This window comes from Notamacropus eugenii, chromosome 3, assembly GCF_028372415.1.
Source record: "Notamacropus eugenii isolate mMacEug1 chromosome 3, mMacEug1.pri_v2, whole genome shotgun sequence".
NCBI lineage: Eukaryota > Metazoa > Chordata > Mammalia > Diprotodontia > Macropodidae > Notamacropus > Notamacropus eugenii.
In genome coordinates, this window is record NC_092874.1 from 246223399 (window position 1) to 246236216 (window position 12818).

The window sequence follows — 12818 nt, forward strand, 5'->3', positions numbered from 1 at the left end:
TTGAGTATGACTTGGAGAATAAGTCCCAAATGTTTGCTAGCTCACACAAGTATTTTAACAGCCTCTCTCCTCTCCTCTTTAGGTGTCCAGGGAGAAAAACAGATGAAAGCAGCATTCTTCCTATTTCCATAGCATAAGGTGTGGTGAACCCAAAAGAGGGTGGGGTGGAGGGGGGCGGTGGTGAGCAGCTACTAGAAAAGATGATTCACGCATATTTCCAAACTATCATTAAGAAGAGGAGAGCTCGCCAAAGTTAGTCTAGATCTTCATTCCATGAGTGTCAGTTAGAAAATTAGTGGCTTCTGGACAGTGATGGCCTTAAGCTGTAGACTAAAATATGCATTTTCAGACATGGGTAATGTGTATATTTATTTTGCTTTACTATAAAAGTTTTCATTTATCTTTCTTTCCCCTCAAAAGAAAATAATAATAGCTAGCATTTATACAACATTTTAAAATTTGCAAAGTACTTTATATTATCATATTTTATATTAGCATATAATATAAATTGAATTGAATAAGTTGAATTGTGTATGACATTTTGTGACCCTATTTGGTGTTTTCTTGACAAAGATACTGGAGTGGTTTGATATTTCCTTCTTCATATCATTTTACAGATGAGAAAACTGAGGCAAATGGAGTTATGCGACTTGCCCAGGGTCATGCAGCTAGTAAGTGTTTGAGACCTGATTTGAACTCAAGTCTTTTAACTCTAGGTCTAGTGCTGTATCCACCATGCCATCTAGCTGCCTTGTATTGTCTTAGAGATGTGTAACATACCTCTGCCCTCAGAGATGTGTTTGCAAAGACATTTATGTATCTCATCTGATCTTCACAGTGACTCTGAGAGATAGGTGCTATTATTATCCCACTTTACAGATGGGGAAACTGAGAGACAGAGATTCAATGTCTTTGCTTAGGATCATACAGATAGTGTATATGGCAGGATTTAGATTCAGCTTTTTCTGTCTCCAGGTCTAACTATCTAGCTGGGCATTTAAAAGAAAATGTACAGAAGGAAGTTCAGAAGGAAATACAGAAAAATAGGACAGTTTTGAAAGTAACAAGATGAACTGACTCTCTCTCTCTCTTTCTTCATATATATATATATATATATATAATATGAAGTAAGATATATTCAATAGAAATTTGTGGTTTTATATATAATCATAAAATTCTGTTTTTTGTATATGGAAATTTTTTTTGGTGTTAAATACATTTTTTACATTAAAAAAAATTTAAAAATAAAAAAAAAAGTATTTAGTGACCACAAGTCCATGTTTGGCAAGAGAAGATCAGGAGGAAAGGATGGAAATAGTTACGTTTTTTACTTTGGGCTCTGCTTCTTAAATGTCAAGCCAAGCTGAACTTTCTTTTATTTTCTCTGAAGGTCAAGCTCAAACAAGGAATGCTCATAAATGTCACCGGATTGTCTGAGTATAGTCTTGGCACATTCAACCCAATGCTCCTGCTTCCTCCCTCAGTCAGGTTTGGGTGGATAGAGTTGAAGCTTGATCAGCAGGGTTACATTTACAAGGCAGGTGGAAACTAGTAGTTTGGTGAAGAACTACCCTTTATTAATATAATTCCATGGTGACATGAAAATTGTTTTTAATTGTTTTTATGACTCATGACCCCTCCAAATAGTCTGTGATTACCTAGACCTGGGTTTGATCCCAATGGTCTTGAGGCCTTTGAGATGGTCAGTTTCTTTGGTTTGTTGCCCCAAAACATAAATAAAGATTAGATAGGATTCATGTCTAGGTTTCCCTAAATGTGGGTCACGATTTCTGTCCTCCCACAAGGCACTTAGAGTACAATACGAGCATCAGGTCTCACTGGTCTCAGAAGACGAGAAGATGAGATTTTTCTTTGATGCTTTAACTTGTAGCTTTTTTCACACTGCTTTTTTTGAGTTTATGTTTTGATCATCTCTGTCATTGTGATAGATTTTAGTGGTCAGATTCTTTTATAATTATTTGCTCATTTTCCAGCTTATTTCTTGACTGAATTTTATGTTAAAGCTGAGTTCTGTTCACCTTGGAGGTTTGGGGGTGTGGGGTGTGTCACTATCTCAAGCTTCAGGATTTTTCATGCTGCTGTCTTCACAGATAGTTCTGAGAGTTTGTAAGTTTTTGGTGCTTCCAAGGTACTATGATCTGGGGAGAGGTATGGCCACTGCTTTCTTGGTCTGTGTTCTGGTCTTTACCCAGGAAGGACCCCTGCTCCTTTGCAACAGCAAGCACTAGTGCTTCTTAACACCTGGAATTATGACCAGGGTCCCTTCTCCCTTGTAGCTACAAGCCCTCCTCTCCACTCTGGAACTGCAACCCAGAACTGGGTAATGGATATACCAACTGACAGGTCAGGGTCCACTGTAATCTCTTTCTGACCAGTTGTCCAATTTCCTCCCTATCTGTGGGCTGAGAGCTCCCAAACCTGCTCCTGCTCTCCCTGCCTCCAAGGCCTATAACTGGTGTTGCTTCCATGCTGTGCTCCCCTCCAATCCCCATTCCAATGTCACAAATATCTCTTTTCTACCTCCTAAGTTGCCTTGGGCTGGAAAAATGTCTCACCCTGACCTTTTGTTGGTCATGCCACTTCAGAATTCGATTTGATGTGTTATTTTAAAGTTGTTTGGGAGCGAATGTTGGGAGAGTTCAGCTGGGATGCTCCCTCCTTTTGTCACTGGCTTTTTTGTGCTTGGGTAAACAGGTTGTCAAATCAGTGATTTGAAGCTTAGTGCCCTGGACCAATTAAGTCTCAAAGATAATTTCAATGCCTTTTAAGGAAAAAAAACAACAACATCCTATCCTGGGTGGTGTAGATGTTGCTTGTATAGCAAAGAACATGAGTCTTTCTGGACAAAGGCAATTTCATGTTTCTTTTTTTATCCCCATCACCTAATTCAGTGCTTTGTAAACAGTAAGTGCTTAATAAATGTTTGTCCAGTTGAATTAAATTAAGTTAAAACAAATGTATTAGTGTCTAGCTATTGGCTAGACAATATTGGCTTATTGTCCAGTATGCCCTCTTTTATATTATAACCCTAATTTACAATTTTTAATTTTAGTTCCTAATCATGATATGTATTCTATTGCAGATGACAAGCGTTTGAGGTTTTCTCTTTTCTTAATCTCTTAGAACCTCTTCTTCATGTCTATAAATGAATAAAGTTGCAAGCCAGGGACTCAAGAAGCCTGGTGTGGTAGAAATAACAGAGGGTTTTGAAGACCTGAGTTCAAATACTATTTCTACCCTTACAATTTTTGATTTTGGCAAATCATCAAACCTCTCTGGACCTCAGTTTCTCAATTTGTAAAACAGTCAGGTTTTATTAAGCGACTTTTAAGCTCTCATTCAGATCTAAAACTGATGATCCCTACAGTCAGGAAATTCTTCTGTGATCCTCTGGTTTTATTCAATTCGTTGTAGTCATTGTTCTAAATCATTATTTCCAAGAAGAGAACGTGATCCTTTCAACTTACTCTTCCCTGGGTGGGTAGCATTGTGCAAAGTTCTTAGATTCAAGAAGTGGAAACAGCCAACACATGCCCATTCTCTATCAAAAGGAAGCAGAGAGCAAGAAAAATCTATCATTTAACAACCTATTTTTTGGTCATAATCAATTAAACTTTTGATACATTCAGACACAACATAGACACGCACGTGCATGTGCATGTACATGTATATGTACACACGCACATGCACAAAGATGTACAAATGTATGTGTATTTGCACACATATACATGTGCTTTATTACACACATATACAGTATATATATGCAGAGTATGTGCACATATGTGTGCGTACACATCACATAACATTATATAGGTGTATATAACATATATAAACATACAAATAAACATTTTGCATTGATTTCTTTTAGATAGGGATACAGTAAATAAGGAAAAGTCTCACAAAGTATTCGTTGTACTTAATAATGTCCAAAATTTTTGTGTTTACCTGAAGTCTCTTATACAGTAACTGTTTCTTGCAGTTACTTCGTGGGTATGATCAGACTTCATAGCTGACTTTCACAGTTACACATATGGATTATCATTTTATCCCTGGTATGATTGCCTCCTTTAACATGTGAATCCTGCTTTCCCCACAGTGGATCTATACAACCCTCTAGACTGGGGGGTGGGAGGGAACCTGCAGCCTTGAGGCCACACATCACCCACTAGGTCCTCAAGTGTGGCCCTTTGAATCCAAACTTCACAGAACAAATCCCCTTAATAAAAGGATTTGTTGTGTAAAACTTGGACTCAGTCAAAAGGCTGCACCTGAGGACCTAGAAGCCCACGTGTGACTTTGAAGTTGCAGGTTCCCCACAGTCTAGTCTAGTCTCACAGTGCTACCTTTTCTATAGAGGAACTACCTTGGTGTAGAAAGGGAGAGATAAGAAGTCCGAGGAAATGAGAGATGCTTATTACCTTGAGGGACGCACCTTGTCTCATCTAAACTTTCGGATTTCCTCCAGAAATTAGCTATCCACCCAAAAGGTGCTTAATGTTTTGTTGACTTGTTTCTCTTCCCTCATCCAAAGACTATTTGACTACATATTTTCTCATTTGATCTTCACAAAAAACCTGTAAGGTAGGTGCTATTATTATCCTCATTCCGCAAATGAGCAAACAAAACTGAGAGAAGCTAAGTGTCTTGTTAGCTTATTACATAGCAGGGTCACAGATAAGCACTTGTCAAAATTATGGCAATTTTTTTTCTCAAGAACTGTGTGAAGTAGGTAATGTGGAGTAGGCACCCAGGTAGCGCAATGGAGAGTGAGGGTGATCTGAGTTCAAAATCTGTGTGATGCTGGGCAAATCATTTAACTTCTCTCAGCCTCAGTCTCCTCATCTGCAAAATGGGGATTCTCACATCGTTTAATTTAGAGGGGTTTTTTTGAGGTTCAAATAAGATGATATTTATCAATCACTTTGTGAACCTCAAAGTAGTCTGTAAATGCTAACAGTTAATATTTTTTCACCTATTTTTCAGCTAAAGAGGATAGAACTCAAAGAGATTAAATGATTTTCCTAAATGACAAGGTATATAACTCACAACCAGACTCAGATCCTCTGGCTCCAAATCTAGTGATTTTTCCACCCTAGATATTTGACTCTCAGAACAAGGAGGATCTGACAAGATTTCCAATCTGGGACCTTCTTTTGGTGAACAAGGAGGAAGGAGATTGGGAAATATACTTTCCCCAGGAATAGCAAAAATGGAAATCATATTCTTCAAAATATAATACTTTATATTTGCAAAAATTTTTTTACAGTTATAAAATATTTTACATGTATTGTCTTATTTGATTCTTACAACCATCCTATGCAGAAGGTAGTATAAATATTTCCATTTTTCAGATCAGAAAACTGAAGCTCAGGGAAATTAACTGAATTGCCCAAGGGTCACACTACTAATTGTTTGTAGGGGCAAGAATTCCCATCAGATCTTCCTATTTTTTATGTCCAGTGCTCCTGTTGTTACCATGCACTGCCCACCCTATGTTAGGTAATGTGCAAAAGTTGAGGAACATTGTCAGTAAGATGTTGTATGCACAAAGTGAGTGCTTTTCTAGTGACTTTTTTCTGAAATGGATGCTCCAGAAAGCTTTGAAAAGATGTCTATTTTTAGCTGCTTTTCATATTTAGCAATTCTTGAGTCCTAATTAATTAAGCTGTCTTTACTTGTTTAAAAAAAATTCCTTACTCTTAGAAGAAAAGCAGGGACTGTCTCTATTCTGTTGTTAAATCTTATATTCAGAAAAGTATGTTGATAGATTTACCAGGTGATGAATTAAAACAGATCAAAGAATGATCTGGATGCCTGTCAGCCTTTTTCTTTTTTTAAGGCTTGTCCAGCAAAATTCACATATAACAAGAAACCGATGGTTTTGTAAACAGTCTTGTTTATAAAGGAATTTTATGGTTGTAAACAAAAGATAGGGATGATCTAAATTTTTGTTACAGAACAAGTATGAACTACTTTGTCATGCATGATAGCATATACATGCACATAAGAAAAAGAAAAATGTAAGACGGGCCATCAAGGAGACAGATTGATTTTTTTTTACTGGCAAGTAACAATCATTTTGTAGGGAATAATTTTCTTTCTTCTTTTTATTTATTCATTGGCAAATTATTTGGCAGCTGATATGTGCAGAGCAACTCAATTTAAATCAGTAGGGATTTATTAAACCTCGATAGTTTGAAACACTATTTTAGATTGTAGGACATTCATAAGTGTGCTAAAAATCAAGAATCCTATGGAATAACATTGTGATTTCATATGTAAGACGCAAGTTCTCCATAGTAACAAATAAAACTACATCGCAAACAAAAAGAGTTAGAGAAATATTGTGTGTAAGATTGCTTCTTCCTATTTTTACACACGAACACACACACATGTACACACACATGCACACACACACGCACATACACACACACACATATCAACTTGCCCTGGGATTACTGCCCCAACTTACTTTTGCACTCATATGTTGTATCCCAAGAGATTGACTATTGCCTTAGATTCTAGGGGACCCTGTGAGTCCTGGCTCCAACTACTGTAGCTCATGAGGCCTTATTGTTGCCTTTCTCCTTAATGATCAGCCAGCAGACACGATCATCATTCAGCAAAGGCATTTATTTGTATGACATAAAAACAAAAATAGCTACAAAATATTCTCCCCTGTAAATCTGGTGGTGCATGATCATACAAATACACTTCTTGTTTGTATACTGCTACTGAGGGACAATACAGAGAATATATGTGTCCAAGGTGACCCACACTTCTGGTACCATAGGGCCCTGATATCCTTTCTCTCTGCCCTATGTCCTCACAAAGCTCCACCCTATATATGAGATGCCAGGCTCCCAGGGTATGTTCCTTTTCATAGCTCAACTCTCAATTGCCAGGGCTAGCTCTCTCCTGAGGACACAGCCAACTTCCACCTCTGCTGTCAGGAGTCCTGCTTTCTGCTGTATTCAGTTCTGTCTAGAGCATATGTCTTTATTTTCTACTGGTTGAAATGTTCTTGACTTATTGAATAGTTTCCCTTCAATCCAACATGGTTATTGGAGAGGGGAGGAGGAGAGAGAAATCTCTCTTTTACCGGCATCTTTTCATCCAGCAGCCCCTGGGCTGTACTCATCAGAACTCCAGAATTCACCTAGGGCTTAGTTAATTAAAGTTTGAAGCTCTTGTATGTAAGGAGGGTTTTGTTATTCTTCTTAGAGTTAGTTCTCAGGATCTATGGCCATGGGAATGTCTAGATAATAACTCCTGGAATAGCCTAGATAGTAGTTCTTAGAATCATAGTGACAGACAGTCCTACAGAGGCTGCTCTGTGAGATAAGGGGTGACATAATGTAATATTTACCACACTTGCACAGAATGGCAATATTGCTAAAGTTAGCCAGTGAGCTTAATGTTGGTAAGAGGCCTTCTTTGTTGCCTTATAAAAGCAAGTGGGCATTGATCAGCGAGGGGAGGAAATCATGGAGGAAATCATGGGTAGTGCATAGAGGAATGCATGTACCTGCCTCAACTGGCCCCCATTGAGGTTTGATGGGATTTAGGAGTACACAAGCCGTGCCTGTCTCAGCTGACGCCATCGAGATGTAAGGGTAGTTGCCCTCCCTTCTCTCTGGCCCCTGCACGAAGGGTGATTAGGGAATGCTATAGGAGCTAGTTCTCCCACAACTCTTTGAGAAGACTAGATTAGAATAAAGCTGACTATTAACCCCTCCAAAGCTCTCTGTCTGTCTGACCAGATCAAGAGTGTTAGAGGCTGGAGACCAAAACCTCCAGTGCCTCCTGTGTGTTTTCTGTGAAACAGCTCTTTAAAGATATATTTGGTTTTTGCTCTTCCAATGAGGTTTCTCCCTTTAATTCTGTCAGAGGAAGGTATTATATACACTCAATCTCTGGCAATTACTGAATAGGAATAGAAAGGAATATACATATATCTCAAATGTGACAACATCTTTATAAAAACTGACCATGTGCTACGGTCTAAAAATCTCGTAAACAAAAGCAAAACATCAAAGAGATCAAACACAGACAAAAAGGACCTATTTGTTGAAAAATATGTATAGTGGTTCATTTAATTGTAGGAAAAAACTGAAAACAAAGTGGGGAATTAATTGGAGAATAGATGAACAAATTAAGGATAATACATATGAATATAATGGAATATCATTGCATTGTAAGAAATAACAATGGCTTTAGAGAAACCTGGGAAAACTTATATGAACTGATACAGTGAAATAAACAGAAGCAGAACAATTTATGCAAAAGTCACAAAATTTAAAAGAAATAACCATGAAAGATCTGAGACCACTATACAAATGATTAATCATGACTCCGGATGACTGAAGATGACGAAGCATGCTTCGTGCCTTTTAGAGAGGTGGTGGACTACAGGTGTAGAATGAGACACTTGTTCAGATACAACCAATGTAACATAAATTTGTTTGATTGGCCATATGTATGTGTTAAAAGAGAGGGCTTTTTGGGGGGGGAGGAGAATGTTGTTTAGATTGGTGGGGAGAGAAAGAAAATTATATCGATGAAACAAAAGTACCCACAAGAGAGCAGAAGGAAGTTCGATACACAGCTGAGCAGGATGATGTAGGTGCTACTACATAAATTGTCTATATTATTTAAAAAGCATAAAACAGCATGTAATAGGTTAACAAGGGCAGCTAGGTGGCACAGTGGATAGAGTGCCAGGTCTGGAGTCAGGAAGACTGATCTTCCTGAGTTAAAATCTGACCTCAGACACTTACTAGCTATGTGACACTGGGTAAGTCACTTAATCCTGTTGGTCTCAATTTCTTCATCTGAAAAATGAGCTAGAAAAAGGAAATGGCAAGCTATTCTAGTATATCTACAGTATATATATATATATATATATATATATATATATACTCACACACACACACACACACATATATATATACATATACACACTACATATATACTGAGCATATATGTATATATACACACATATGTAAGTATAGCTAGCTAGCTATATATATTCATGTATATATGTATATCAAGATAACCCCAAATAGGGTCATGAAGAGTTGGACATGACTGAAAAACAATTGAACAATAGGCTAATGATTTCATATATGATTCTTTTTTTCCTGATCTTTATATATGGAAATGTTAATGTTGATGATTTTCTGTTTCATAATGCTTTTTCAAGTAAAAAAAATTAGCTCTGCTTTCAAATATTTTGAAGCTAGCCTCATGTCATTCACAATCAGAGCTACCTTGAAATTAAGGCAAATTAGGATCATTGCTCTGTGTTTTATGCTTTCTGAGACTGTATGTTGCTTAGTGGGTAATAAAGCAGGAATTCAGGAACCTGGGTAGTAAATTAGGGAAGAAGTTTAAGGGAAAAATGACAATCTATGAACTTCCCCCATCACAACCGGAACAAAATAGGCAAAACTGACCATTTCCCCTTCCCCACACAAGCCTCAGACTTCCTGTTGCCCATTTCAAATTACTTTATCCATGAAAGGCTGTTCTTGATATACACGTTAACCTGATTTCACCCATGTAAGCATACTGAACTGGCCTTACAGTATTTTTTGTTTTGTCACTCTGAGCCCAGAACTCCTCCAGGGATTGTCTTGCTCGTAAGCACCCAGTACACAAAAACATTGGCTCCCCCTGTTCTCACTGAGAGAGAAGAAACTAGGATGACCCGGAGTGCAAAGCCTAGATTGGTCAGTAGCAGGAGAGGTCACGTGGCAGACAGTGGCAACTGGAGGAGCTGGACTCAAATATGCAGACCAAACAGCAGACGTAGTGATGAATTGTTTTTTTCTTTTAAAGGGTAGGGGCAGTCATGCAGCTGTTTTTTTATATAGAGGGAAAAAAATCTGTTCCAGCAATTGGATGAAGAATTCTCTAGCTTCCAGATGAAAGAAGAGACCTAATTATTTTAGTTAAGAATTCGGAACTTAAAGACCAACCACTGTTCCCTTCCCCCCATGACCTTTCCATAAAGATTATACAGTTTTACAAAAATATAATACGATTAAAATTTTCAGTACTTTACTGGGATCTTAATTTGGGGTAGCCAAAGAGTTCCCTAAAGAAATCCTAGTAGATTATAAAAGTATTGAATTCTATTACACTTTTATGTAATTGTATAGCATTTATGGCAAACCCTACCTCTCTATCTCTGTCTCTAGACATAGATATATAGATACACATCTGTAGACATATAGAGGTAGACATACATTTACACATATGTACATATGTTTTGTTATAAGGGGATAAATAGTGACTAGTCTTGAAGTCAAGATCTGAGTTCAAGTCCAGTCCCTGATACAGCTTCACTGTGTGTCTATATGCCAGGTACTTTGTCTTTCAGTGCTCCAGGTAACTGACTCTCTAAGACTCAAAGTTACAGATGAGTGACTGACTTGCATTGGTGGAAGGATTTTCCACATCTGGATCCCCTATGCCAACAAAATTCAATTTATCAAGCATTTATTAGTCAGTCAGTGAATCAATAAACCTTTAGTAAGCACTGACTTCATGCCAAGCACAGTATTAAGAGCTAGAGATGCAAAGAAAGGCAAAAGATAGTCTATTTTCTTCAGGAACTTACAGTCTAATGGGGAGACAACATGGAAACAACCATCTACAAACAAGATTTGTACAGGATAAATTGGAGATAATCAACAGAGGGAAGGCTCTGTGCTGTTCCTGGCACTGTGCTAGGTGCTAAGGAGGAAAATAAAAAATGAAAGTGACTTCTCTCAAGGAGTTTACATTCCATCAGATATTAATGATTGACATACTTACTATAAATAAAACCAGGAGGCGTGAAGTTGTAGCTCAATGGGTGGATGGCTCCCAAGATCGTCTCAAAGGGCCAAAACAAATATTGGTGGAATGAGATTCACTGGGCTCTGAAAAGCAACAAGAAATATCATAATTTTGGATGTATGGCCATCTGACTTTGTCGTGCTCGTCATAGGTCTGAACTTATCTATCATCTACTTAGCATTATCTATCCATCTTCCTGTCTACCCACCCACCAACCCATCCATCCATCCATCCATCCATCCATCCATCCATCCATCCATCCATCCTTCTGTTTATCTGTCTATCCATCTATTTAACATCAATTTCTCTCTACTTTATAGACATAGATATATAAACATATCTGTAGACATATAGATTGAGATAGATATACATTTACAGATGTTATATATGTTTTGCTAAAACAACATATTTTAGTTATGATAAAGAGTTAAATGACGATGATGATTATGTCTCAAGAACCAAACCTATTTACTTTCTCTTCAGAGTATTAGAGTGAAGAAAAGGGAAGAAAAATTTGATGTGTAATAGTTGAAATCTTTTTTTTAAATGCCAAGTCTTTTACTCTGATGAGGCAGAAAGTGATGATAATCAACTAGAAAATTTGCATTCTCTTTCTTCCTTAAATTTATTTTGATTTGAGGGATTTTTTTTTTTACTGAATTAGCTAAAAATGGCTCCTACGAGGGAGAAGTCAAAGGCTACTCCAAGGAAAACCAGATGAACGACTTTTTCTTCACTGGAGCAGAATGGATAGACTCCCTGAATCCTAAATAAACATTATTAAACAGTATGTAACAGGACCCAGCTGCAGTTGCTGTTCTCCTCATCATTTCCATAGCCAGCTGTAGCCCCTTTAGTCACACATCTGCAGGCCTATATCTACTCACAGCCCAAGAACACATCCCACCCAGGTAGAATGTCTGTAAGGAAATCCTCTGGCAAGGAAATCTTGTTCCAGAATCAAGCTTTCTTATGTATGTCTTGTGACCTCTAGTATTGTTTTACATTGCTTGATTTCTTTGATTCCCTTAAACTGCTGAGACTTGACTACCTTTCACAACCTTGCCTTTGATGTTCTAGTTTCCAGACCCTTGGTTTGCTTTTGACCCATTTTGACCATGAGAACCTTCACCCTGAACCTTGTTAATTCTGGACATTGAGAGGCAGTGTGATTTTTCTCCCAAATTCCCCTGATAAGTAATTAAATACAACTTTCACCCTGGAAACTGGACAAAACTACTTAAAATGTCTGCTTTAATGGAAAGAGCCCTGAACTTGGAGTCAGGAAAAAAGTAGATTCAAATCTAGTTTCTGACATTTACTAACTTGGACCTGCCACTTAGACACTCTGGGTCTTAGTTTCTTCATCTATAAAATGAAGATAAGATCAAGGTCCTAAAAAGAAGTATGCTGTGCCCTTGACCGTCTGTGGGGCTCGAACACATGACCTTGTAGGATCCCTTCATTCTGGTCCTTTGCCTACACCAGGGGTGGGGGGCCTGTGGTCTTGAGGCCACAAGTGGCCTTTTAGGTCCTTGGGTATGGCCTTTTGACCGAGTCCAAGTTTTACAAAACGAATCCTTTCATTAAGGGGATTTGTTCTGTGAAGTTTGGATTCAGTCAAAGGCTGCACTTGAGGACCTAGAGGGCCACATGTAACCTCAAGGCCACAAGTTCCTCATTCCTGGAGGCCCAAGGCAGTTAATGAATTTGAGGTGTTTTTGAAAATGCTTGTCTTAGTCATTTGTCAGAAATTTGTTTCATTTTCCCTATCAAAAGCCTAGAGTGAGTGCTATTTTTTATTTTATTGGTCCCAAATAGGCTATTCTAGAATGTAGGCTACATGCTTAATTTATTAGGCACTAAATTAAGGGACTGAAATTAAGAGGGGTTGGGGAAGGCTTCCAGTAAAGGAAAGAAATTTTCTTGGGATTTAGAGGAATTTAGGG

The 12818-nt window shown here is 37.9% G+C and overlaps 1 long non-coding RNA gene across 1 annotated transcript in view; it reads right to left on the reverse strand.

Moving 5' to 3' along the window:
• Positions 1 to 3313: 3313 nt before the first annotated feature.
• Positions 3314 to 12818, reverse strand: part of LOC140534371 (uncharacterized) — a 43373-nt gene continuing 33868 nt past the window's right edge. The window contains exons 2-3 of the long non-coding RNA XR_011977260.1: positions 10846 to 10952; positions 3314 to 3562 (exon numbers count right to left, since the gene is read on the reverse strand). This is a non-coding gene — a long non-coding RNA (uncharacterized lncRNA). The remainder of the gene's footprint in view (positions 3563 to 10845; positions 10953 to 12818) is intronic.